The sequence below is a fragment of the Antechinus flavipes genome, chromosome 4 (assembly GCF_016432865.1).
Source record: "Antechinus flavipes isolate AdamAnt ecotype Samford, QLD, Australia chromosome 4, AdamAnt_v2, whole genome shotgun sequence".
Classification (NCBI taxonomy): Eukaryota; Metazoa; Chordata; class Mammalia; order Dasyuromorphia; family Dasyuridae; genus Antechinus; species Antechinus flavipes.
Window position 1 is genome coordinate 401,825,615 of NC_067401.1, and position 25,703 is coordinate 401,851,317.

Here is a 25,703-nt window from a genome sequence, read left to right on the forward strand (position 1 = left end):
CCACTAGAAATAATTAGGTAACACATTTTTCTGTTTATGTTTATCATGAAAAAGAATTCATTTGTCTGATGGGAAAAAAAAAAAAAAACTTCCAAAGATGAATAACAAGTGCAAAGGAAATGTACTCTAAACTAATGTGATCTTATTTCTATGTGCTGTCTGTTCAATTTGATTATATCTTAATGGTTTCTTATATTTCTTGCCAATCAAAGCAAAAGTTATTTAATAATTATTAATTTCATAATAATTCATTACAAAAATGAAATTAGTGGAGCTAAGAAAAAAAAATAAAGCATTTAAGGGTCAGACTACAATTACCTTTAAAAAAAATCTGTCTGAGTTAAATAGAGTTTCCTACAACACAATATTTAACTAGGTTCATAATTCATTTCTATGCTTCTTAAATTCTAAATGGGTTTCCTTTCTAGTTAGTACAATTTATTGTTGGATAAAATGTGCCCAAATCAGAAGCCTTTAGGCATGAATGCATAATTAAACAACATTTTTTCAAAGATCCAAAGGGAGGATTAGCCAGCCTGACACCCCCTAGCAAACTTCTGGTTATTAACATAGTGCCTTTATGAAACACAGTTTGTAGGTTAAATGTAGTTAGATCATAAAATGGAGGAAATTCCAAAAAGAAAACCGTTCTCTCCCTTGACATTATCCTAGGAGCCAAGTATGGCAACTGTTAACAGGAATGTTATGAATACTCCTAAATGACACAAAGATTCATTCATTATGAATCTTCAAAATTCAAAAAATTATGAAATGGGATGTTTTTACTTCATCCTTTCAAAGGCCTTCTTGAATTAGTGACATTTCTTAGAATCTATCTGGTCAATTTACATTGTCCAGGATATCACTTAGGTTCCAAAGCATTTGATTTTACCAGATCCTTCCTTTCTCCCTTCCAATAATATTGCAGTAGCAGACAAAGTATACCACTTGGCTGTCTCTGAATTCCCTAAGTAAAGTAGTTCCAAGACAGTGTTAATGTCTTTGTTGAACTCTAGTTTTTGGAATCTGAGAATTTGTCCAGCACAACAGTTATGTTACTGATGGGCCATCTAAAATTTATTATCATGGGTGTCCTTTAGCAATTCCTATTTCAAACTACAAGATAAGTCCTTTAATGTGGCTCACAGTAATGTCCAAAATGACCTCCAGGAGCTATATGAAATAAATGAAAAAAAAAAAAAAAAAAACCATGTAGCTCTGTGAAAATGGAACAAGAAATGGTACTTTAATCTACAATAAATATATTTGGTATTGATGGCATTAAGCTCAAGTCACATAAAGTTTACCATGTATTGTTTCCAGGTTCCCAAAGTGGCCTTATAAGCAAGCCTGATTTTATTTCCTTGGGTAGCTATAAATTTCAGCATTTAATTCATTTCATTCTGGTAAAAAATAAAATAAAATAGCTCTCTCTCCAGTTTCTAGTTAGGTTTTGGTGTGGCAATAAAGTATTAATCATGGTTTAACTATTGCAGAGAAGTAGGCTTGTAGAATCTGAGAGCTGGAAGGAAGATCATGTCATTTAATCCCTACCAAGTCATGGATTCTCATTATGATAACCCTACTGAGTGACCAAATAAATATATTTTATTTATATGTAAACTCTAGTACCTCCCAGTCCTTAACCTTTCATCTATTAGGGAAGATAAAATATAGAAAACTGTTGTGTTATACATTAGATTCAGATGACTCTACAAAAGAAGTTCAAAGAATTATTATTTCTGAGGAGGAAAAGATTTTCATCTCTAAAGGGGACAAAGGGAGTTTATAAAGTGACATTTGCATTGAACTTTCTAAATTGGCTCAATCATTGATTTTCCAAATATTTTTCTATCTCTAGTTTAGTAGTTTTTAAATACTGGAGATACCTCCATCTCTTTGGTCACTTCCTCAAACTGATGAGTTCTTGTCAGAACCTCCATTTAAGAAAGTGTCCACAATAGGCATGCTCACTGTTAGCCCAACTCAGCTCTTGACACTCAGGACCACTACCTGGTCTCCCCCTTCCCTGTGTTTTTCAGTTCCGTTTTATATTGTGGCTTACTCCTTTAGAATATAAACTCCTTACAGGCAATGTCTAGCAATAGTAAACCCTTAATAAACTATCTCCTATTTATCCAAGGTTCTATAGTTTTTCAACAGTTTTAAACGTGGGTTGGAGTTAGAAAATATTACACAAAGTAGAGTGAGTAAAGGCATACAATTTGGAAAGCCAAGAAAAAGTTCAGGAAATGGTTAAGAGAGTGAAAAAGAAAAGATTAAGGGGGAAAGTAGTATTCTTCAAATATATTTCTTGTAGGTCTCTCAAATGGAAAAGAAATTAGCACAGAATGGAAGATGCAGGTTTAGGATCAATATAAACATATATTCAAACAATTGGAGCTATGTAAAAATGAAATGTCCTGTCTTAGAGGCCAGTGGGTTCTAGTTCACTTTAAGATATTCCAGTGAAGAAGTGACAACTTTTTTATTAGGGATATTATAGAAGTGATTCTTAGGTGGACACATGTTTAACTAAAGGGTTTCTTAAACCCCTTAATTCTGAGATTATGTGGCTTCTATCTAGCTATTTTAAAAACTCTTATTATTTTATTATTTATGTCAGAATTGATATGAGTGAGTGTATATGTGTAATGTAAATTTGCTATCTGCATTGGAAAAAAAATTCAGAATATATGTTCTATTGATCAATATTTAGAAGTTAAGAAAAAACATAATAAGTGGAATAATAACTTGGTTTATGTATCTCTGTGTCTGAGGTTATTTTTGTGTTATTTTTCATTTCATTTCATATCTAGAGGCACAATTTGTCTAGTGTCATAAAACAACACAAAATCAGTTATTTTGTTATTCTTTAACTAATTTGCTCTTCAAAAAGTGAAGACAATTGAAGCCTTCTAGACTAAAAACAACTACTCATTCCAATTTAGTTCAGCAAATATTATTCTTGAAACGTCTGAATTTAAATTTTTATGTTTTATAAGAAAATATAATATTTAGATTCAGATATCATTCTCACATAATTTAATTTTTAAATCCTTCTCACCTAAATTATTTTTTTCTTGAACAGCTCATCCTAGTAACTATTTTGTAAGCATGAAAACATAAATTCATAAAATGTAGGTGAAAAATAATTCAAGATTTCATAATTCTTTATGACACTTTATTACTAATTGTTTAAACTGGCTACTGACCTGCACAGTGTAATGGAAAGTGATATATTAGAATTGGAAAAAAGGACCCATTTTTAGTCAATTCTATAATCATTTATAAATTGCTATCTGGTTCATACCATCACAGATAAAGAATTATAGATTTATTTTGCAGATGTGGAAGCTGAGGTCAAAAAAATTAAAGGGACTTGACACAGGACACAAAAGTAGTCAGGTACAGAGCTGGTTTCCACTTCCAGGTCCATTGTCTACAAACCTAGTTCTCTTATCATTGGGCTATGCTTAATGTGATAATTCTTGAGAATAAAAAGAAAACTATTGAAAACCCATGCCCTCAAGGAGCCTATATTCTCTTTCATAGAAGTGAAAAAATATTTTAAAAAGAACCCAGAAAATTGTAGAAAAGTGTACTTCTTGGCATTAGGAGGGGTTCTAAATATTTTATATTAAAACTGGATAAGAAAAGGCATAAATATACTTCATATATGGAAGTTTAAAACTCAACACTGCAAGCATGTTGAGTGGAGTGGAGGAGGAGGAAGGGATAAATATGGATCTGAAATTATACTGTGTTACAGAACACCTTATCAGTGGTGATGATGAGGTGGGCAGGAAGACTCTGGAGATGATATACTGCCATAAAACAAAGTTGTCTCTCTGGTCTAGTGACTTTTAATGTATGTTTGATCTATATTCACAATGCATGCTATATGCCCACAATCCAAAATATAGACAGATCCAATTATCTTAAAGAGGCATCAAGTCAATTTATGTTGAGTTTCATGGTGATTCATGAATATGCAGGTCTCTCTCCTGCTATACCTAGCAGGTGTCTTCATGACACTGACATATTCCTTTTATATGCACACTGAAAGTATTTTGCCTCTATATGCTATTGAAGAGTCACAGAAAATTGAATACCATAGTGCATGTAATGTTGTAACTCTTATAGCTTTATTTAAGAACCAATTTTCTCCAAAATTGTTGAAAGCATCAGATGTCAGTGAAGATTAAATTCAGGCCAGTTTTCAAGGAGACCAACCACTTGTAAGTGAAGAAAGTCATCTATACCTAAAGAAATAATTTTTCATCTGTAAAATGTCAATTGTAATACTTTCAACTTGCCAAATGTTATAGGCTATTGTAAAGATAACTAAGTCAAAATTTGTTTTAAAAAAAAGATACAGAAATCCTTGAGTGAAAGACACAGTTAAACTACAAAGTCATATTATCATAAGAATGAAATTCTAGGCTATTCAGATCTAATCTCTCTTATAAACTACTTTGTAGTTTTTCTAGGTTCTATACCCACATTTCCTCTGTAGGTCAAAAATTATTAGGTAATTTATGAATGTTCTCTTTATTTTGGTATGGAAACAAATTAACCTCAAATGACAAGACATGTGTAATGTGCTTAAGGGAAATTATATAGTACATTTCATTTCAGCTCTAGATCAATGACAGCAGTAAGTGCCTTCAGAGATCATCTAAATCAACTCCTCCATTTTACAGGTGAGGAAACTGAAATCCATAGAGATAAAAGGATTTCCCTAAGGTCAAACAGACACCAAAAAGCATTAAGGATTCATATTTGGATCCTGAAACCCCAAGTTCAGAGTTCTTTACAATGTACCAAATAAATATTTCCCTTTTGCTTGGCAAAAGGATTTGTTAACAAAATTGTGGAAGTCATCCACTGATATAGCTTTCTTATAATTCAGTGGCCAATTATTAATTTTTCTTATCTTAATCTTTAAAGCATACAGTGATTTTATTTTTTTTTGGCTCCGGGATATTCCTTTTAATATTCTGTATTTATAATCAATTTCTCTAAAGAAATAAGAGTCGTATGTGAATAACCTCAGAAGGGTTACTAAGATGAAAGCATAAAGCAGCTGAAGGCATTTTAGCCCCATAAACTTATGTTTAATAAAGCCTTTGGGGAGTGCTAACCCTAAGTAAACAGAAGACTTAGAATTGTATACTCTTGTTTGACCATTTTCTACTGGTTTATCAAGAAAAGCTTATAACTAGAGAGAATTTATCCAAGTAATAAATGGCTTTATTGTCTGCTGTTCCAAGAGTTTTCTTAGCACTACTTGAGATAAAGATTTAGATGACATAGGCTCTATTATCCTTAAGTGACTTCAGATACTTTGGTAGTCTTCAGAAAATGGAAGTAGTCAGTGCTGCATAAGGAAATAAAGACAGAGCTTCTTATAAACACGCACAAAAGATTTCTTAGTCAGTATTTTTCCTTTATTTAAACTCGTCAGAGCATTGGCAGCAGGTGAGCTTTTAAGTAGTGAATCAGAATTGTGAACATTTTCCAAAAACATAGTAGAGATTAAGTACATTAGCATGGAGAAGCACATTTTTCAAGACATTATTTTGTTCTCTTTTTCCTGCAATCATGACTAAAAATGTGCTTCAAAAAATCATTTCATAGATGATGTAATTTGTTATGATGCTTCCTAATATGTACTTGCTGATTCCTGACAGAACAAAGTTATAAAAATAAAATTACTAATCATGTAACAAAAAACTGCAGCAAAGTCTTTATTTCTATTCAGGGGGGCTTAACAACAGCTACATTCCTCATAACACAAGCTTGCTGATCTATTGCCATGCCTCCTCAAGCAGTTATTAAGTTAGAACTTTCTTGGTTACCATAAGACAGTTCAAGAGAAAATTTTAATCTATTCTTCTCTTTGGGAAAATTGCTTGACTATTTTAAGGATCACGCAAATAGTTCACATTTATATTTTAGTTTAAATTTTACAAACAACTTTTCCTGCAACAAGCTTGTGAAATGGATAGTACAATTAAATTTATGTCTATTTCATGGAAAAAGAAACTGAAACAAAGAGAAATTAAAAAATTTGCCCACATTCACATAACCAATTAGAAAGAAAGAATTTATGAAATACCTACTATAAGATGGACACCAAACTTAAATTTTCATCTGCCCACAGTTTCCACATTTATAAAAATGGACATAGTAATAATTACTCCCAGATTTAAGAATAAAAGAGAGAATGTGAGAATAAAAAGAAAAAAATAGTCATAAAAATTTACTTGCAAATTTTAGCTACTGTTTTTATTAATGTATTTATCTCAAACTTCCATTAAAACATTATTCCAATGAGTTATGATGACACAGATATAGCTCTGAGTTCCTAGTAGTTATATTAGTAAATGGAAAATTTGGGATATCCTACTAAGCTTGAAAGATGTTAAGTGTCTACCTGAGCATGAGACTAGTAAACAGGTTATATACATGATGAATTTTAGGTCTACAGCAGTTCACCCAGATTATCAATTATAGAAAGAAATGTTTTCTGCATCCATTTCAGGACTGTTGAAACTTCATTGTTGAAATGATGGTTTCTTGAAATATATTTGAAAATACTAAAATAATCATTTCATAATATTATGAGAATCACCTGCTTTAGTGGGATAGAGAGATGTTCTCAGTAGAGAAAATAACTCAGTATTCTAGGTAACTCTAACATTGAAAGTTAAAGAGATGGCACCAATATACTTTAGTAGAGAAAATTCCTCAACTGGGAGCAATTTATAATCAAACTGATATAGATAACAATAACTTCTTATAATATTGTATACATTTGTAGGATTTATTTTGTTTTAATTTTGTACTTGGCTCTGTTTAACACAATTATCTCTTGAAGGTAAAGATCTTAGAATATCTATTCATAATTATATATATATAGATATGTATATATCTATATATATATACACAGAGAGAGAGAAAGAAAGAAAGAAAGAAAGAAGAAAGAAAGAAAGAAAGAAAGAAAGAAAGAAAGAAAGAAAGAGGAAAGGAAAGGAGGAAGGGAGGGAGAGAAGTGAAGACCTGATTAAGAAGTCGATATTGGAGACTTCTGTGCTATACTAGGAAATACAAGAATAATATACTTAATAATAAAATATATAGGTAACATTTATAGTGCTTATTATATGCCAGGCACTGTGGTAAGAGTTTTATACATTTCTCATTATTTCATATTTTATCACATGTAATAAAGAACAAGGAAAATGAAGAGAAAAAAGTGAATAGGGAGAAAAAAGTGAACAGATAAAACTTCCAAACAAGATTCTATTCAAAGGATCATAGATTTAGAATTGGAAGGAAGTTTAGAATCTATTCAGTTCCCTGCCTACTCATTTTAAAAATGAAGAAGTAATTGGGGCCCTGAGGATTTGGGTGACTAGCCAAATATTCCAATAGAAAGTGTCTATGACAGGATGTGAACCCATATCGTCCATATTTCAACAGTCATGTCAACAACAAAGATTTCAAAAGCACAGGGGAGTAAATAATGAGAATGAAATCCAGTGAATATATTCATAATATCCATATATCTATAAAGTAATATGTGGTCAAATGAAATTAAGGAAATGAACCACTCAGTTTAAATCCTTGTTCAAAGAAAAGATATTTGTATGTGTGGAAGGAAACATGTAGTTCTGAAATGGAAGCAATGTCACAGTTAGAATGGTGCTGAATTGATAAAAGTAGGGAGATTAGAGAGGAAATATACACAGATGCATATTTATTTGAGTCTATCAGAAGGAATTTTATGAGTTCCTGACAAAACCCAAGGAAAATTCAGTGTAACATTACAGTTTTGTTTACTTATTTGTTTGGTTTGGTTAGGCTTTGAAAACTTCAAAAATCCAATCATTTTGCTAAAAACAAAGCCAATAAATTTCAAACTTTCCTAACCAATAATTTCCTCTTTCAGAAGGTGGAGAAAATGTTCATCATATACAGTTCAATGACTTGGCACAGGCTATCCCTAAAGCTTGAAATTGTTTCCTGCTCCCTCCTTCCTCTTGGAATTCCTCATTCTACTTAAGGGTGAGATCAACAGCCATCTCCTACATGCAGTTTTTTCTTATACCCAGTCATCACTGCTACACTCCCATCCTACTTCTTTTTATTTGCTTTGTAAAATTACTATTTATTTTATTTTCATTTTATATACACGTTGTATTCCCCAATCCCAGCTCCGATAGAATATAAAGTTGTTTGGAGACATGGACTGTCTGTATAATCCCATAAGTCTGGCATTGTTGCTGACACAGAATAGGCTTTTAGCTAATTCTTGCTGAATTATATTGCTGAATTAAAAAGCATGACTGATTTCCAGTTAAAGTCCTAGTTGAGGCCAGTTCCCCAGCAAAGATTCTCAAACGTACTCGATGAAATATTGATTAGTAAAACCAGTCTGCAAACTAACATTTTTATTAAATACCCCCTATGTTCCAAGAACTGTGTAAAGAGCTAGCCCAAAGGGAAATACCAGAAAAGACTTCTGTCCAATGGAGGACTATGCAAGAAGATAATGAGAAGCCTGTGGCTTCTCAGAGCATAGACCTACCGGGGGGCTTCAAAGCCAGCCCGATCGCTAGGAACTTCTAGTATGAAGTTAGGAAGATCAAAGACCTGGCCTGTCACTGACACATTAAGGAGAAAGAGAACTTCTCTTTGGTGATTTTCCAGGGGAAAGAGATTCCTTAAGCAATCTGCTCCAAAGGTACTTTCAGAACAGTGAAACAAGCAGGATCTCGAATATCCAGCTAGGATCTCTCAGCAGGGAGCCAGCTTCTAGTTGGTTAATGAGCAAAGAGAAGCAAACAGAAATAGACCAAAGCTGCATTCATGTAGGACCCCCGGGGGAGAGGAGCAGCAGCTAAGGATTACAGCAGGAGGCAGATTCTGGTCCTAGGTCCCCTGGTCAGAATTGTGGCAAAGCAACTGGACTGCAGAGACTTCTTATTTCATTCAAAGAATAGCCCAAGCCAGGTGTGATGCCCCAATTGAAAAACTGAAACCAAAGATAGGACCACATCGAAAAAAAACTTGTTATACTATGAATTAATTTTATTGTTCTGAGGGTCACATGTGGAGTAAATAAAAAGAAATATGGGTATTAAGTGTTTTTTTTTTTTTTTTTTTTTTTAAGAGAAGAAAAACAAAGGGAGGGTGAAAGGAATGTATCAAGGAAGAAATAGGACAGAAAGGAAGGAACTTGCTATTATTCAGAACTAAGATGCCTCAGAATTAAAGCAAACAAACATGGAAAAAGCAAGTACCTCATGATTGTTGTTCTGATTTAAACTGGTCAAAGGAACCAAGCGTGTACTTAAATAATTATGCGTATGCAAATATGAAATTTGGTGATGAAATAAATTTAACTGAATCCTAATCAAATGTAATCTTATACCCTTTTCCAACATATTTGCTGGACTATATATTAATATATCAATAATACATTAAACCAATGTCATTGATATAGTGTCATATGTACTTTATCAAATCATTGAATTCTTTTGTAATATCCATATAGTTATTATGAAAAAAATGTACATTTGGTAACATTATCAGTGAATTCCAAATGAGTTGAAGAACAAGATCTAAAGAACCTTGAAACCGATTATTATATCCTTGGGTTGAGATCTAGTGAGCATGCTGTATTACTTAGCCCATTATAATTATACTATTTCACAAATAAGTAAAGTACAACCCAAAGAGATAAGATGTCTTTCCCACATATGAGCAGAATTTGAATGTAGATTTTTCTGAATCCAAACTTATGTTTTCTTCCATTTAACACTATTTCAGATTTTAAACATTTGACTAATGGACACATTTAAATGGAAGCTATAGATACTAAAAGGAAGGTTCAGTAGGGATATGAAAAAGAAAGTTTTTTTTTTTTTTTTTTCCTCTAGATAAGGTCCAAAAGGATTATGTATGGGGCCCAGATACTCCAAAATCATTTGATTCTATAATTTTACAGAATAATGCTGGGTTTCCTGCCCCAGTGGGAATCAATTAGCAATCATTTCTTATACAACTAAATAATACTGAATGTTGAAAATTATTCGTGTATATATCTTTAAAATAAAAAGCTCTAATTAAAGCTAAAAAAAGAAAAGAAAGGAGGTTTTAGAAAACTTAGTTATGGCAGAAAGGAGGTATTCAAAATGTGTGTATTTTTTCTCTTATAAGAAGGTCTAAACATAAGAGCAGAAGTGGGTCCACTGAAAACTATTCCACATTGAAAGAGGTATCCCATGCTATCTATGGTAGATGATAGATGATGATGATGAATAAGAAGATTGCAATGATGGACAGACAAGTAGACAAATAATAGACATTAAGAATATTAAGGAAAAATGAATGCAAGATGGTACTTCTAGACTTCAATTATGAATGGAGCAGTGGTAGATATAACAGATTATAGTCAGGAACACCTCATTTGAAATCCACCCTCAGATATAGCATCTTTCATCTGTCCACTCCAAACACACAAACAGCTTTATGCAATCTTGTCATGGACCCCTAAAGCTCCATAAATCACTCATGAGTATATAATACATCAATTAAGAATTCCATATTTTTCTTGAATTTTACACAGAATAGCTGGGATCAATAATCAAGATTATGAGGGTCTCCCTCTGAAGGTCAAGAAGTTGGAGTCCTGATTCAGCCATCAACATAAATATGTGAATCTAGGCAACTCAGTTTCCTCATCTATAAAATGGTATTAATAATAGCATGTTCCTACCAGAATTGTTATGTAAACTGTTTTGCAAGCTTTTAAGTGCCATAAAACCTAGTTGTTGTTCCATTACAAAGTCATAATCACTAAAAGCACTTGGTACTGGTTAAAAATATGAATGTATCTCAATGGAATAGACTAGAAAAGAAAAATCAAATGGAAATAATTAAGTGCAATAACTAAGTGGTTGAAATGTATGAGTTCTAGGAAAGAACTCTATTTTGACAAGAATTATTGAAAATCTTGAAAATCATTTTGTCAGAAAAGAAGTTTAAATTAACTTAAAATATATAGCATCTTAAATTCTAAAATAGAAGAATTGTGATGTGAATATTAAAACTCAAATCATCGGGGGCTGGGGGCCAAGATGGCGGAGAAGGCACAAGCTACTACCTAAACTCCTCTCTTACCCTCACTATCAATATTATTCAGCCTCACAAATAGGCTTGCCGGCTACAACTCATAAAGATTAGCAGTTTAACAACTCACCAGCAGAAGATTATCTGGAATCTCACCAGAAAAGGTTTGTCCTCATCATGGGCAGGGAGAAAACTGCAGACTGAGTGGAACCCCAAAGCGGAAGTGAGAGCACAGATTGCAGCACAAGCTGGAAGCCCGGGGCTTTTCCTTGGGGCAGTGTGAACCTGCCCGGCAGGGGGTCACAAGCTGGAGCAGCCTCTAATCTGCACAGTGGGGGTCTCAGTTTGGGGAAATAGAGCTTTCACAGGGCGATTTGCTTCCGGGCAGAGACTTCTGGTCTCAGCTGGCAGTTCGCTGATACCCACAGTCCCCCAAGGGGCTCTGGCCTGGGGCAGTGATACTTTCACCACTTAGTCTCTAGCCTTAGGGAAGTCGCTAAGCCACACAGCTCCACTGGGCACTTCCGTAGCTAGGCCAGGGCTAAATCACCTCCCGTTGAGGGAGGGGGAACTTTTACCTAGAGCACTCCCATATCTTGGAGGCGGAAGCCTGGTTACATCTCTCCCTGCCCTGCAGAGGAAGCTGGTAACCCCCTTGCCCTGAAGGCAGACCCTAAAGACTTTAAAAAATGAATAAAAAAATGAAAAAGACTACAGCTTCTATACAGAAAAAGAGCAGGTCTGCAACCCTGAAGAGACTAATAGCAAACAGTCACTAGACAATACCTCAAAGGGGAATGTTACCTGTCCCCTTTTACATAAATGCTCTCATAGAAGAGACCATTACAAGTCTCAAAAGAGAGTTAGAAGAAAAATGGGGAAAGGAAAGAGAAGCTTTGAAATATGAATTGGAAAAGGTAAAATATTCCCAGGAAGTGCAGGGAAACAGAATCTGTGAATTGGAAAAAGTAAAAAAAAATATCCAGAAATAAGATTTGTGAACAAGAAAGTAAGATTTGTGAATTGGAAAAGAAAAAGAACTCACAAGAAAGTAGGATCTATGAATTGGAAAAAGAAAATAATTCACTAAAAAAAAAAATAGCGAAATAGAAAAAAATTCCATAGAGCAAAACAATTTATTTAAAAACTCAATTGGACACACACAAAAAGAAGTAAAAAAAAAAAAAAAAAAAAAAAAAAAAGCTAGTGAATAAAATAATTCATTACAAATCAGAACTGAACAAATAGAAACTAATGATTCATTGAGACAGCAAGAATCAGTCAAGCAAAACCAAAAAAATAATAAATTGGAAAAAACCATGAAATATCTACTTGGAAAAATGACAGACCTGGAAAATAGATCTAGGAGAGATAATCTGAGGATTATTGGACTTCCCGAAAATTATGATGAAAAAAAAGAGTCTAGATAATATTTTACAAGAAATAATCAAAGAGAACCATCCAAGGGTAATAGAATCAGAAGGTAAAATAGGCATTGAAAGAATTCATCGAACACCTTCTGAAAAAGATCCTAAAATAAAAATTCCAAGGAATATTGTGGCCAAATTTCAGAACTATCAGATTAAGGAAAAAATATTACAAGCAGACAGAAAAAAAAAAAAAACAATTTAAATACTGAAGTGCCACAATAAGGATCACCCAAGATCTTGCTGCCTCCACATTAAAGGATCGAAGGGCCTGGAATCTGATATTCCAAAAGGCAAAAGAACTTGGAATGCAGCCAAGAATAAACTACCCAGCTAAGCTGAGCATTTTCTTCCAGGGAAGAAGATAGACATTCAATTAAACAGATGAATTCCATTTGTTTCTAAGGAAAAAACCAGATCTAAGCAAAAAATTTGATCTCCAACCATAGGACTCAAGAGAAGCAGAAAAGATAAAAGGAACTATTGAGAATTGTATTTCTGTTGTGGATATGCAAAAAGACTACATGATATAATTTGATTTTACTGATATAACATAAAAAAAGGGAAGTAGAAATGGAAAAGGGATAATGTCAGAAAAGGGGGGAAAGGGGGATTAAAAGAGGGAAACTACATCCCACAAAGAGGCAAAGAAAACTTATCATATCTGAGAGAACTCAGAGAGGGGGAGGAATATTGTGTGAATCTTACTCTCATCAGTGTTGGCTCAAAGAGAAAATAATTGACATACTTGTTTTACAGAAAATCCTCTCTCACCTCATTAAAAAGGGGGAAAGGAAAAGGGAAAAGAAAAAGATTAATAATGGAAGAGTACAAGAAAGGGGAAGAGATTCAAAGGGGGGAAGGCAGGGATCCTAAAGAGGGTGAGCATCATGATACAAGTGGGGCACATAAGTTTAAAACTGGGAAAGAGGGTTAGGGGGGTCAAGTAAAAGAAAAAACATAATCTAGGGATAACAAGATGGCAGGAAATACAGAATTAGTCATTTTAACTGTAAATGTGAATGGGATGAACTCTCCCATAAAACGGAGGCAGATAGCAAACTGGATCAAAAGTCAGAACCTTACAATATGTTGTTTACAGGAAACCATTTAAAGCAGGGAGATACATACAGAGTAAAGGTAAAAGGCTGGAGCAGAATCTATTATGTTTCAGGTGAAATAAAAAAAGCAAGGGTAGCCATCCATATCTCAGATCAAGCAAATGCAAAAATTGGTCTAATCAAAAGAGATAAGGAAGGAAACTCTATCTTGCTAAAGGGTAGCATAGACAATGAAGTGATATCAATACTAAACATATATGCACCAAGTGATATAGCATCTAATTTTCTAAAGGAGAAGTTAAGAAAGTTGCAAGAAGAAATAGACAGCAAAACTGTAATAGTGGGAGACCCCAATCTTGCACTCTCAGAATTAGATAAATCAAACTGCAAAACAAATAAGAAAGAAATTAAAGAGGTAAATAGAAAAGTAGAAAAATTAGGTTTGATAGATCTTTGGAGAAAATTGAATGGAGACAGAAAGGAATATACTTTCTCAGCAGTTCATGGAACCTATACAAAAATAAGACCTCAAAATTAAATACAAGAAGGCAGAAATAGTAAATGCTTTCTTTTCAGATCATGATGCAATAAAAACTACGTTCAACAAAAATTTAGGGGTAAATAGATCAAAAAGTACTTGGAAATTAAGTAATCTCATCTTAAAGAATGATTGGGTGAAACAGCAAATTATAGACATAATTAATAATTTCACTCAAGATAATGACAATGATGAACCATCATACAAAAATTTGTGGGAATGCAGCCAAAGCAGTAATAAGGGGAAATTTTATATCCTTAGAGGCTTACTTGAATAAAATAGAGAAAAAAAAGATCAATGAATTGGGCTTACAACTAAAAAAACTAGAAAAAGACCAAATTAAAAACCGCCAACCAAATACTAAATTTGAAATTCTAAAATTAAAAGAAGAAATTATTAATATTGAAAGTAAAAAAAAAAACTATTTAACTAATTAATAAAACTAAGAGTTGATTCTATTTATAAAAAAGCAATAAAATAGATAAGTCTTTGGTAAATCTGATTAGAAAAAGGAGGGAGGAAAATCAAATTAGTAGTCTAAAAAATGAAAAGGGAGAACTTTCCACCAATGAAGAGGATATTAGAGAAATAATGGGGTGTTACTTTGCCTAACTTTAGGCCAATAAATTTGGTAACCTAAGCGAAATGGATGACTACCTCCAAAAATATAGGCTTCTCAGATTAACAGAGGAAGAAGTAAATTGTTTGAACAGTACTATTTCAGAAAAAGAAATAGAACAAGCTATTAAACAACTCCCTAAGAAAAAATCCCTAGGACCAGATGGATTTACATGTGAATTCTATCAAACATTTAAAGAACAATTGGCCCCAGTGCTATATAAATTATTTTATAAAATAGGGAATGAAGGAGTCCCACTAAATTCCTTTTATGACACAGAGATGGTACTGATACCTAAACCAGGTAGGTTGAAAACAGAGAAGGAAAATTATAGACCAATCTCTCAAATGAATATTGATGCTAAAATCTTAAATAAGATATTAGCAAAAAGACTACAGAAAATCATCCCCAGGATAATACACTATGATCAGGTAGGATTTATACCAGGAATACAGGGATGATTTAATATTAGGAAAACTATCAATATAATTTGCCATATTAATAAGCAAATTAACAAAAACCATATGATCATCTCAATAGATGCAGAAACAGAATTTGATAAAATTTAACATCCATTCCTATTAAAAACACTTGAGAGTATAGGAATAAATGGACTTTTGCTTAAAATAATCAGCAGTATCTATTTAAAACCATCAGTAAGCATCATATATAATGGGGAAAAACTGCAACCATTCCCAATAAGATCAGGAGTGAAATAAGGTTGCCAACTATCACCGTTACTATTCAATATTGTATTAGAAAACTTAGCTTTGGCAATAAGAGTTGAGAAAGAGAATAAAGGAATTAGAGTAGGCAATGAGGAAACCAAATTATCACTCTTTGCTGATGATATGATGGTATACTTAGAGAACCCTAGAGAATCATCTAAAAAATTCACAACTTTAGCAAAGTTGCAGGATACAAAACACCTCAATATCAGCATTCTTATATATCACTAACAAAATCCAACAGTCAGAGTTACAAAGAGAAATTCCATTTAAAGTAACTACTGATAGCATAAAATACTTAGGAATCTATCTGCCAAGGAAAACTCAGAAACTTTATGAGCAAAACTATAAAACACTTTTCACACAAATTAAGTCTGATCTAACCAATTAAAAAAATATTAAATGCTCTTGGATAGGGCGAACAAATATAATAAAGGTCACAATACTACCTAAATTAAACTATTTGTTTAGCGCTATACCAATCAGACTCCCAAAAAACTACTTTAATGACCTAGAAAAAATAACAACAAAGTTCATATGGAAAAACAAAAAGTCAAGAATTTCAAGGGAATTAATGAAAAAAAAATCATTTGAAGGTGGCTTAGCTGTACCAGATCTAAAATTATATTATAGAGCAGCAGTTACCAAAACTATTTGGTATTGGTTAAGGAATAGATAAGTTGATCAGTGGAATAAGTTAGGTTCAAAGGACACAACAGTCAATAACTGTAGCAATCTAGAGTTTGACAAACCCAAAGACCCCAGCTTTTGAGATAAGAACTTACTGTTTTACAAAAATTGCTGGGAAAATTGGAAACTAGTATGGCAGAAACTAGGCATCGACCCACACTTAATACGGTACACCAAGATAAGGTCAAAATGGGTTCATGACTTAAACATAAAGAATGAGATTATAAATAAATTAGAGGAACACAGGATAGTTTACCTTTCAGAACTGTGGAAGAGGAAGGAATTTCTGACCAAAGAAGAACTAGAGATCATTACTGATCACAAAATAGAAAATTTTGATTATATCAAACTGAAAAATTTTTGTACAAACAAAACTACTGCAGACAAGATTAGAAGGGAAGCAATAAACTGGGAAAATATTTTTACAGTCAAAGGTTCTGATAAAGGACTCATTTCCAAAATATATAAAGAACTGAATCTAATTTATAAGAAATCAAGCCATTCTCCAATTGATAAATGGTCAAAGGATATGAACAGACAATTCTCAGATGAAGAAATTGAAACTATTTCTACCTATATGAAAAGATGTTCCAAGTCATTATTAATCAGATTAAGCAAATTAAGCAACTCTGAGATACCACTACATACCTGTCAGACTGGCTAGAATGACAGGGAAAGATAATGCGGAATGTTAGAGGGGATGTGGGAAAACAGGGAAACTGATACATTGTTGGTAGAATTGAATACATCCAGCCATTCTGGAAAGCAATTTAGAACTATGCTTAAAAAGTTATCAAACTGTGCATACCCTTTGATCCAGCAGTGTTACTATTGGGCTTATATCCCAAAGAGATCTTAAAGAAGGTTCAGATCTGTATATGCACGAATGTTTGTGACAGCCCTCTTGGTAGTGGCCAGAAACTGGAAACTGAGTGGATGCCCATCAATTGGAGAATGGCTGAATAAATTGTGGTATATGAATATTATGGAATATTATTGTTCAATAAGAAATGATCAGCAGGATGATTTCAGAAAGACCTGGAGAGACTTACAAGAACTGATGCTGAGTGAAATGAGCAGGGTCAGGAGATCATTATATACTTCAACAACAATACTATGTGATGACCAATTTTGATGGACCTGGCCATCCTTAGCAATGAGATGAACCAAATCAGTTTCAATGGAGCAGTAATGAACTGAACCAGCTACGCCCAGGGAAAGAACTCTGGGAGATGACTAAGAACCATTACATTGAATTCCCAATCCCTATATTTTTGCCTGTCTGCATTTTGGATTTCCTTCATAAGCTAATTGTACAATATTTCAGAGTCTGATTCTTTTTGTACAGCAAAATAATGGTTTGGTCATGAATACTTATTGTGTATCTAATTTATACCTTAATATATTTAACATCTACTGGTCATCCTGCCATCTAGGGGAAAGGGGGGGGGAGGGGAAAAATTGGAACAAAAGGTTTGGCAATTGTCAATGCTATTAAATTACCCATGCATATAACTTGTAAATAAAAATCTATTAAAAAATAAAAAAAAAAACAAAATAAAACTCAAATCATCAAAAACACAAATGAAGAGTATTTTATACTTTTGAATACTATGACTAGGGAATTTTAAAAAGACAAAATAGTTAAGGGTGATAAAACAACAAAAAGTTTCCTGTCAAGGTAAAGCCAAGATACTTGAGTAAAAGCTGGGATTTGCTGGAGCTCTCTCCCAAACTCCTCCAAATATTTTTAAATAATGACATGAAGTAAATTCTAGAGGCAGAAGCCACAAAAACAAGGGATGAAACTATTTTCCAGTCTAAGATCACTTTGAATATTGGCAGCAAGGTCTCCTGAATTAACCTGAGAGAAAGGCAAAGCACAGTGTAAGGCTGGCCTCACATAATCTGGAATCACAGCTACTGAATCAGGGTCAGCAATGATGGTTCCTAGAACTACCAGCCCACAAATGGGAAGGGGTCAAACAATGGTTCCCTTGCTGACCAGGGCAGGACTCTGTTGCCTTGCCTGTACTCAGGTCTGGGCCACAGTTGTAGGGTTTAGTTCCAGGGCAAGGAGGAGGACTAGCCCAGCAGGACTTATGACCACTTACAATTCCAGGGTTGAAAAGAGTGATTGTGGTCACTCATAGACTAAAGAAGAGTCCTGGAGGGAAGTAAACACATGGCTCCCTAGATCATACCTTCTAGGAAGAACTGGAAACTTATAGGTTCCCAGAATTAGTGTTTAAAAAACGGAAACATGAAGCTTGAGAATTCTTTTTGTATAGCAAAGAACTTTATGAACATGTATACATATATTGTATTTAACTTAGACTTTAACATATTTAACATGTATTAGTCAACCTGCCATCTGGGGTAGGGAGTGGGGGGAAAGAAGAGAAAAATTGGAAGAAGAGGTTTTGCAATTGTCAGTGCTGAAAAATTACCTATGCATACATCTTGTAAATAAAAAGCTATAATAATACTAATAAAGGAAAATAAAAAATAAGTAAGAATAAAGTATAAGAAAAAAAGGAAGAGTAATGAGAGTGATACAAAAAAATGAAAAAAACTCAATCACTTGGTAAAATAGGTGCAAAAAATGCTAAAGAAAATAACACCTTAAAAATGGAATATGTCATATAATAAAAGATCTATAAAATTCCAATGAAGAGAAGAATGTCTTGAAAGGCAGAATTGGCTAAGTGAAAAAGGAGGCTCTTTGCTCACTGAAGAAAATAAAGCCTTAAGTTAGATTTGGTTAAATAGAATCTAATGACTTTATGAGACATCAAGAAACAATAAAATAAAAAAATAAAAAAATAGAAGAAAATGTGAGAAATCTTCCAGAAAAAAAGGATTGACCTGGAAAACAATAATTCTTAAATTATCTCTTCTGGATCTATCTGAAAATCATGATAACAATAATAATAATAAAAAAGCATAGACATTGTCTTTCAAGAAATTATCAAGGAAAACTGTGCTGATATTCTAGGACCAGAGGGCAAAATAGTCATTGAATGAATTCACGAATTACCTCCTGAAAGAGATCCTAAAATAAAACTCCCAAGAATGTTATAGTCAAATTCCATAGCTCCAATATCACAGAGAAAATATTGTAAACATCTAGAAAGAACAATTCAAATTCAAAAAGTAGGACAGGAAGAGGATAACAGAAGAGAGAAGCTGATAGAAGGGAGGGCAGTTTGGGGAAGTTAAAAGTCAGAAACTAAATACTTTTGAGAGCAGACATGGTAAAAGGATAGAGACAATAGGATAAATGGGGAAAATGGAATGGATGGAAATATATACTTGGTAATCATTATTGTGAAAAAAATTTCAGTGAGTTTCTCTGATATAGACTTCATTTCTCAAACACATAGAAAATGGAGTCAAATTTATAGAAATAAGATTCATTCCTTAATCAACAAATGGTCAAGGAATATGAACAGTTTTCAGAAAAAGTAATCAAAGCTATTTATAATAATATGAAAAAATGCTCTAAATCAATATTGATTAAAGCAATGCAAATTAAAACAACTCTGAGCTAGCATTTAAGATTACCTGTAAGATTGGGTCAATATGTGAGGTTGGCTTACATGACAGAAAAGGAAAAAGAAAAATGTTAAAGTTGATGTAAGAAAATTAAAACACTAATGTACTATTGATGAAGTCGTATACTGATTCAACCATTCTGGATGTCAATTTGGAACTATATACAAAGGGCCATAAAACCATGCATATCTTTTGAACAAACAATACCACTACTGAGTCTGTATTCCAAAGAGATAAAAAAAAGAAATAAAGAAACAGAGGCCTTATGTGTACAAAATAATTAAAGCAGTTATTTTAGTAGTAGCAAAGAATTGGAAACTGAGGGGATGTCCATCAATTGGGGAAAGGCTAAACAAGTTACTGTATATGGTTGTGCACTATTGGGTTTTAAGAATATGCTTCAGAAAAGCATGGAAAAACTTACATGAACTGATGCAAAGTGAAACAAGCAGGACCAGAAGGACATTGTATAAAGTAAACAAAATTACATGATGATCTACTTCAAATAGCTTTGCTTTTCTCAGTAATACAATGAACCAAGGTAATTCTGTAGGACTTATAATGAAAGAAAAAGAAAAAGAATAGGTAAAGGCTGACCAAAGATCAAAAATGATTCTTTTCTTTATTTGTCTTGGGTTGTTTAGAGTTTTTTTGGCCTGAATTTTCTTTCAGCTAATGAATTGAATGGAAATGTGTTTTGCATGACTACACATCGATAACCCATGCCAAAAATTTTGCTTTTCTATGGAGGAGGGGAAAGAAGGATAAAAATTGGAACTCAAAATTTGAAAGAATAAAGTAACTGGGGAAACAAAATATTTAAAAGGAAAAAAGCTTCCTGTCAATGTATGAAAAGCAATATGATCAATATGGTTCCAGATTCTTAGTGCACATGTATAAGTCCAGTAAACCCAGACACTGGACATTAAACATTATCAGATTTTTTTCTGGAGTCATACATTTAGGACCAAATTTCCTACTTCTCTTTTTTCACTGTGTATCAACAAATTTTAAAATACCCTCTCTTTACTGGTCTAGTATACAATAGGGGAGTCTCACATTTATAATATGCTGGGTTGATTTATATATACACACACAAACACACACACACGTGTATATAAACACACATGTACAGATGAATGTACATGCATCAACGAATGTATATTTGTGTTTATTTACTTAGGGCTATATCTAAAACTATATATACATGTATGTATATATGCATACACATACATATGTGTGCATGCGTATGTAATACCGATTGTACGCACATTTATATGTACTTGTGTGTGTGTGTGTGTGTGTGTGAGTGTGTACTTAGAACTCTGTGTCTTCAAGTAGTATGTGAATCTCCCGCAGGTTTCCTCATATTATCTATCAAAGACTTTGTAGTCTACACAGTAAAATCATCCCTGCTAACAACTTCACTCTAGTGAGTTTCAATAAAGTTTGTTAAAACTATTTCTGTGACCAAAGTACTCTTCATCTGAACTCTCCTTCATTATACTTTTGCCTAAATTATATGAAATAGATAAGAATGGAAATAGTTTAAGGTCGGGAAAAAACCCAGCTTTTTATCAAATATCTCTGTTAAGGGTCTGATATATCAGATATATTGCTGAGTAACAAAAATACATAAGATTAAAGTTATTCCCCAAGTAATTCGTGGCGAAATTACATGAGCAAACAGTTCTCAAAAGAAGAATTGGTCAAATTGATAAATATATCCAAAATGTAAATTTCTTTTCTTTCAGCAGTTGGGATTGAGCTGCCTGGAGTCACAATGACTAAAATATTCAACAGTCTTTGAGAAAGAAACCTCACTGACAGGAATATACCCATTTTTTGGTTGTTAGTGAACTATTAAAAAGTAATCATTAATGACTTTGGGAATACCTTTTATTTTCATATATAGTCTATTAGTTGTCTATGCATCTTTTATATCAGATCCTTTACAGATATAATTGATATAATTTTTTCCCAAGTTGACTGCTTTAATTCTTATCATTTTCACTCATATTTATATTGATTGACAAGTGACTAAAATTAAAGTGTGGTATTTGAATGCAATAGAATACTCCTAGACTGTATGAAATAATAAATATCAAGAATGCAGAAAAATATGGAAAGACTCATATAAACTAGATTCAAGGTGAAGTAAGCAAAGCCAGGAAGGTAAAGTATAATACCATAATGGAAATGAAAAGTACTATCACCAACAAAACAATTAAACTAAATGCTTCAAAATTAAAATGGCCAGGCTCATATCTAAAAAGAAGGTTTTAAAAGAAAAAAAAATTCTACTTGGAAGAACCTGGATGTAGGATAATGTATATAACTTTAAGGATAATCTTGGTTAGTTTTTAATATGCAGGATTTTGCATATTTTGCATGGATTTTTTCATGTTTTTTTCTTTACCAAAGAATGCATCCTTAAGATTGGGGTGAAGGAATGTACAGAAAGGCAATTGATATATAAACAAAAGGTATCAATAAAATAATTTTTAAGTAATCAATCCTGAGCAAGTATTAAATATATATTCTGTATAATGGACTTAATGTTTAAAGTAAAAGTTACCTGATGGGCTTATTTGTTTAATAAAAAAGGCACATTAATTTTAATGTTTTGAAAAATACTATGCCATTGATCCATGTTCTGAGTGTCAGCTAGACTTTTATTATATCAATACATGCAAAGCCCACATTTCTATCTAGATAATTTCCTTTTTTTCATGACTAAACACATTCTTAATCTCAACTTATATAACACTGAATGAGTTATTAAAATTCAGAAGATACTCTTAAAGAATAAATAAATGGGCCATTAAAAAGAAAACTGGTTCTCTCAGTGAAGACTAATGAAAAAAAATCACACAAAGAGTTATTTAAGATTGCCTTCCTCTTTAATAATGTAGCAGGCTCTAAGAGGCAGCTATGTGGTCTGTTGATGACTAGAGAACAGTAAAGAAACTTGCCATAGAATTAGAAAGAGAAGCTTCCTTAATGTGTACAGTGAGGATTCATATTTGAATAAGAGATGCACTTTCAGCCCTGCTGCACACATGAACACTGATTATATTAGAAGTCCAATGCCATTCTGATTTTTTTGCACATTTGTAGCTTTCTGAAAACATGCTGAGAATGTAAATTCCATTTCTATTTAAAGTGTCAATTTTATAATAACAAAAATAAACCAAGCAAATCTAGAAACCTGCACATGCATAGTAGACAGCCTTTCCTATTTATTACCATTGTGACAGATCAGCATGTGTATAGAAGTTTTCAAAGTGTTTTATGAGAGTTTTAGTGATAATTTCTCATTTCAATACCATAGCATAGGCTTCTTGTCCCCACCATTCCACAGACACAAAAATCAAAGGAAATGTGAGACAGCAAGTGATTAGTCTAACTCAGATTATAAATCTAGCAAATCTTGAAAAAAAAAAAACATTAGGGACAAAATGTCCTTGGTTCTCTCCAAATACCTTGACAAAAAGAAAAAAAAAAAGACAAAAGATAAGGATTAACTTAGTATTTGTACTCTATACATAGCAAGTGCTTAATAAATATTTGCTAAGTAAATAAATAAATTTCATTAACTTGCCTATTGTACCTTTACCTATTCTACAACAGGTATCAATGGAAGTGTATATTATTCTGACTCTTTTTCTCAGAGAAAATGCTTGGGTCTTGGAGTGAAGCTCTTCTCTCAGAGTCCAAAGAAGGACCCTTGGGGAAATGAAGATATTTCTTTAATACCATTAGTTTGAGCCCCTACTGCTATGTCTCTGTATGCTGAAAATGTAAATTCCATTTCTATTCAAAGTATCAATTTTATAATAATAAAAATAAACCAAGCAAATCTAGAAACCTATACACGCATAATAGATAGTCTTTGCTATTTATTACCATTGTGACAGATCAATATATATACAGAAGTTCTCAAAGTGTTTTAGGAAAGTTTTAGTGATAATTCTCATTTCAGTGTCATAGCATAGGCTCCTGCTGTCCTCACCAGTCACATATTTCTCCAAGATTTTCAGTTGAGCATAATTTAGTGAGTATTGAGTAGCTTTTAAAAAGAAGTGGTACAGAAAGATGAATTAGTTTAAAACATCTCTCCCAGAGTCTGTAACATTCTCCCACAAATATCTAAAATCTGAGGAAATGGGCCAGAACCTGGAGGAAATATTGACAAAGCACTAAGTGACTGGTAGTCTTTTATCCTATCTTTAGGATGTTCAAGAAGTTCCCTTGATCGTAATGAATCTGCATGAAGTCTGTCCTTGATTCTAAGTTATTGACACCAATCTATGATGACCCTGGAGGATAACACTAGTCCTAGTGATCTCCCACTGATGGAGATAGCAAGATCAAAGCTTAAAATGTCACCTACAAAATAATGTAGAACTTATTATGATTAAAATGTTCTTTTTCATCAAACCTATGATTTAGTTATGGGGTGGAGAAATTCCATCTACCAATGCATATTTTGTTAACAAATCTGCAAATTAGCATTTTTAAAAGTTTTCTAAAGCAATAACAGGTTAAGTATCCATGACCATAAAGTTATCATAAATGGAAGGATTTGAATCTAGATTTCTCTGGCTCCAAGTTCAGCTTCACAATTCCCATTCTTCTCTTTGATTTTGAATTAGATAAATCTTTCTTTAATTAATTTACTACTTCATTCAATGAATAATATTTGTTCATTAGCTACTATGAACAAGAAATTTTGAAATGAAAACTCTAATTAAATGTAATTCAATTTAACAAATTTGCTGCATGAAAGTACAGTGTTAGAAGATCAGATGCAAAAACAAAATGGCAACCACAACAAAGTAAGCTCTGTCTTTTTCATTTAAAGATAGGCAAGTGAAAGGTAATTTAAGAAAAGAAATATACTAAGAGGATTTGAGGAAGGAGATATTTTATACAGTATCATTATTTCTACATAATGTAATGGATCCTTTTTATTATTTCTTTAATAAATTCATTTTATTTGTAATATTTAGATGATTTATTATTTAGTAAGAGAAATCATCTAAAATATAAAAAATAAAAAGAATACAATATAAAATGTTAGAAGTATAATTTTCTTGACCTTAACTATTTCCTGCATGACTTTATGCTTTTGCTATTATCCTACTAACTAAAGGGAAAATCTATAATGATAAGGAGTACAAATAAGCAATTTCCACAAGGACTTTTGACCAAAGTTCAAACTTTGATTCCTTATTCCAGGCAAGTTTGATAGTTAATTGTATATAAAACCGAAAGAGTTTGCGAATAATACAAGTTATGGATGGCCATAATATAATGAAAGAGTTGCAGAATACTTGCAAATCAGATCCATATTAATTTAGACTTTCAAAGTACTTTCACACATATTCTCATACAATCATCACTGCAATCTTGTGGCAATTAAAGAATACTTTATTTGCATAGGGAAACATATAGAGAAAGTAAGTGATTTTCAAGATATCACGTAAGTTTTCATGTGGTAACATCCTATCTTTCTATCTACTGGGGTACTACTCTTTCTATTATCTCATGTACTAGGCTATTTATATTCATATACTCCATTCCAATATGCATCTCTTAGAATCCTTGAATTTAAATATCATTGCAAAAGCTACTTTCCATATAAAACCTTTCCTAATATTCACTCCTACTGCTGATGTTCTCCTCCATAATATTATATTATTAAGTACATATACAAATATACCCATGCATGCATACATCCGTGTGTATGTGTAGACATATAGAAAGAACTGATAATACATTTATATTTATATAGACAGCTCATACACATACATGTACACACACAAAATTTGCTTTCAATTGAATGTAAACATCTCAAGGGCAGAAACTAATTAACCTTTCCCTTTATATCCTTTGTGTCTGACAAATAATAGGTATTTAGTAACTATGTAT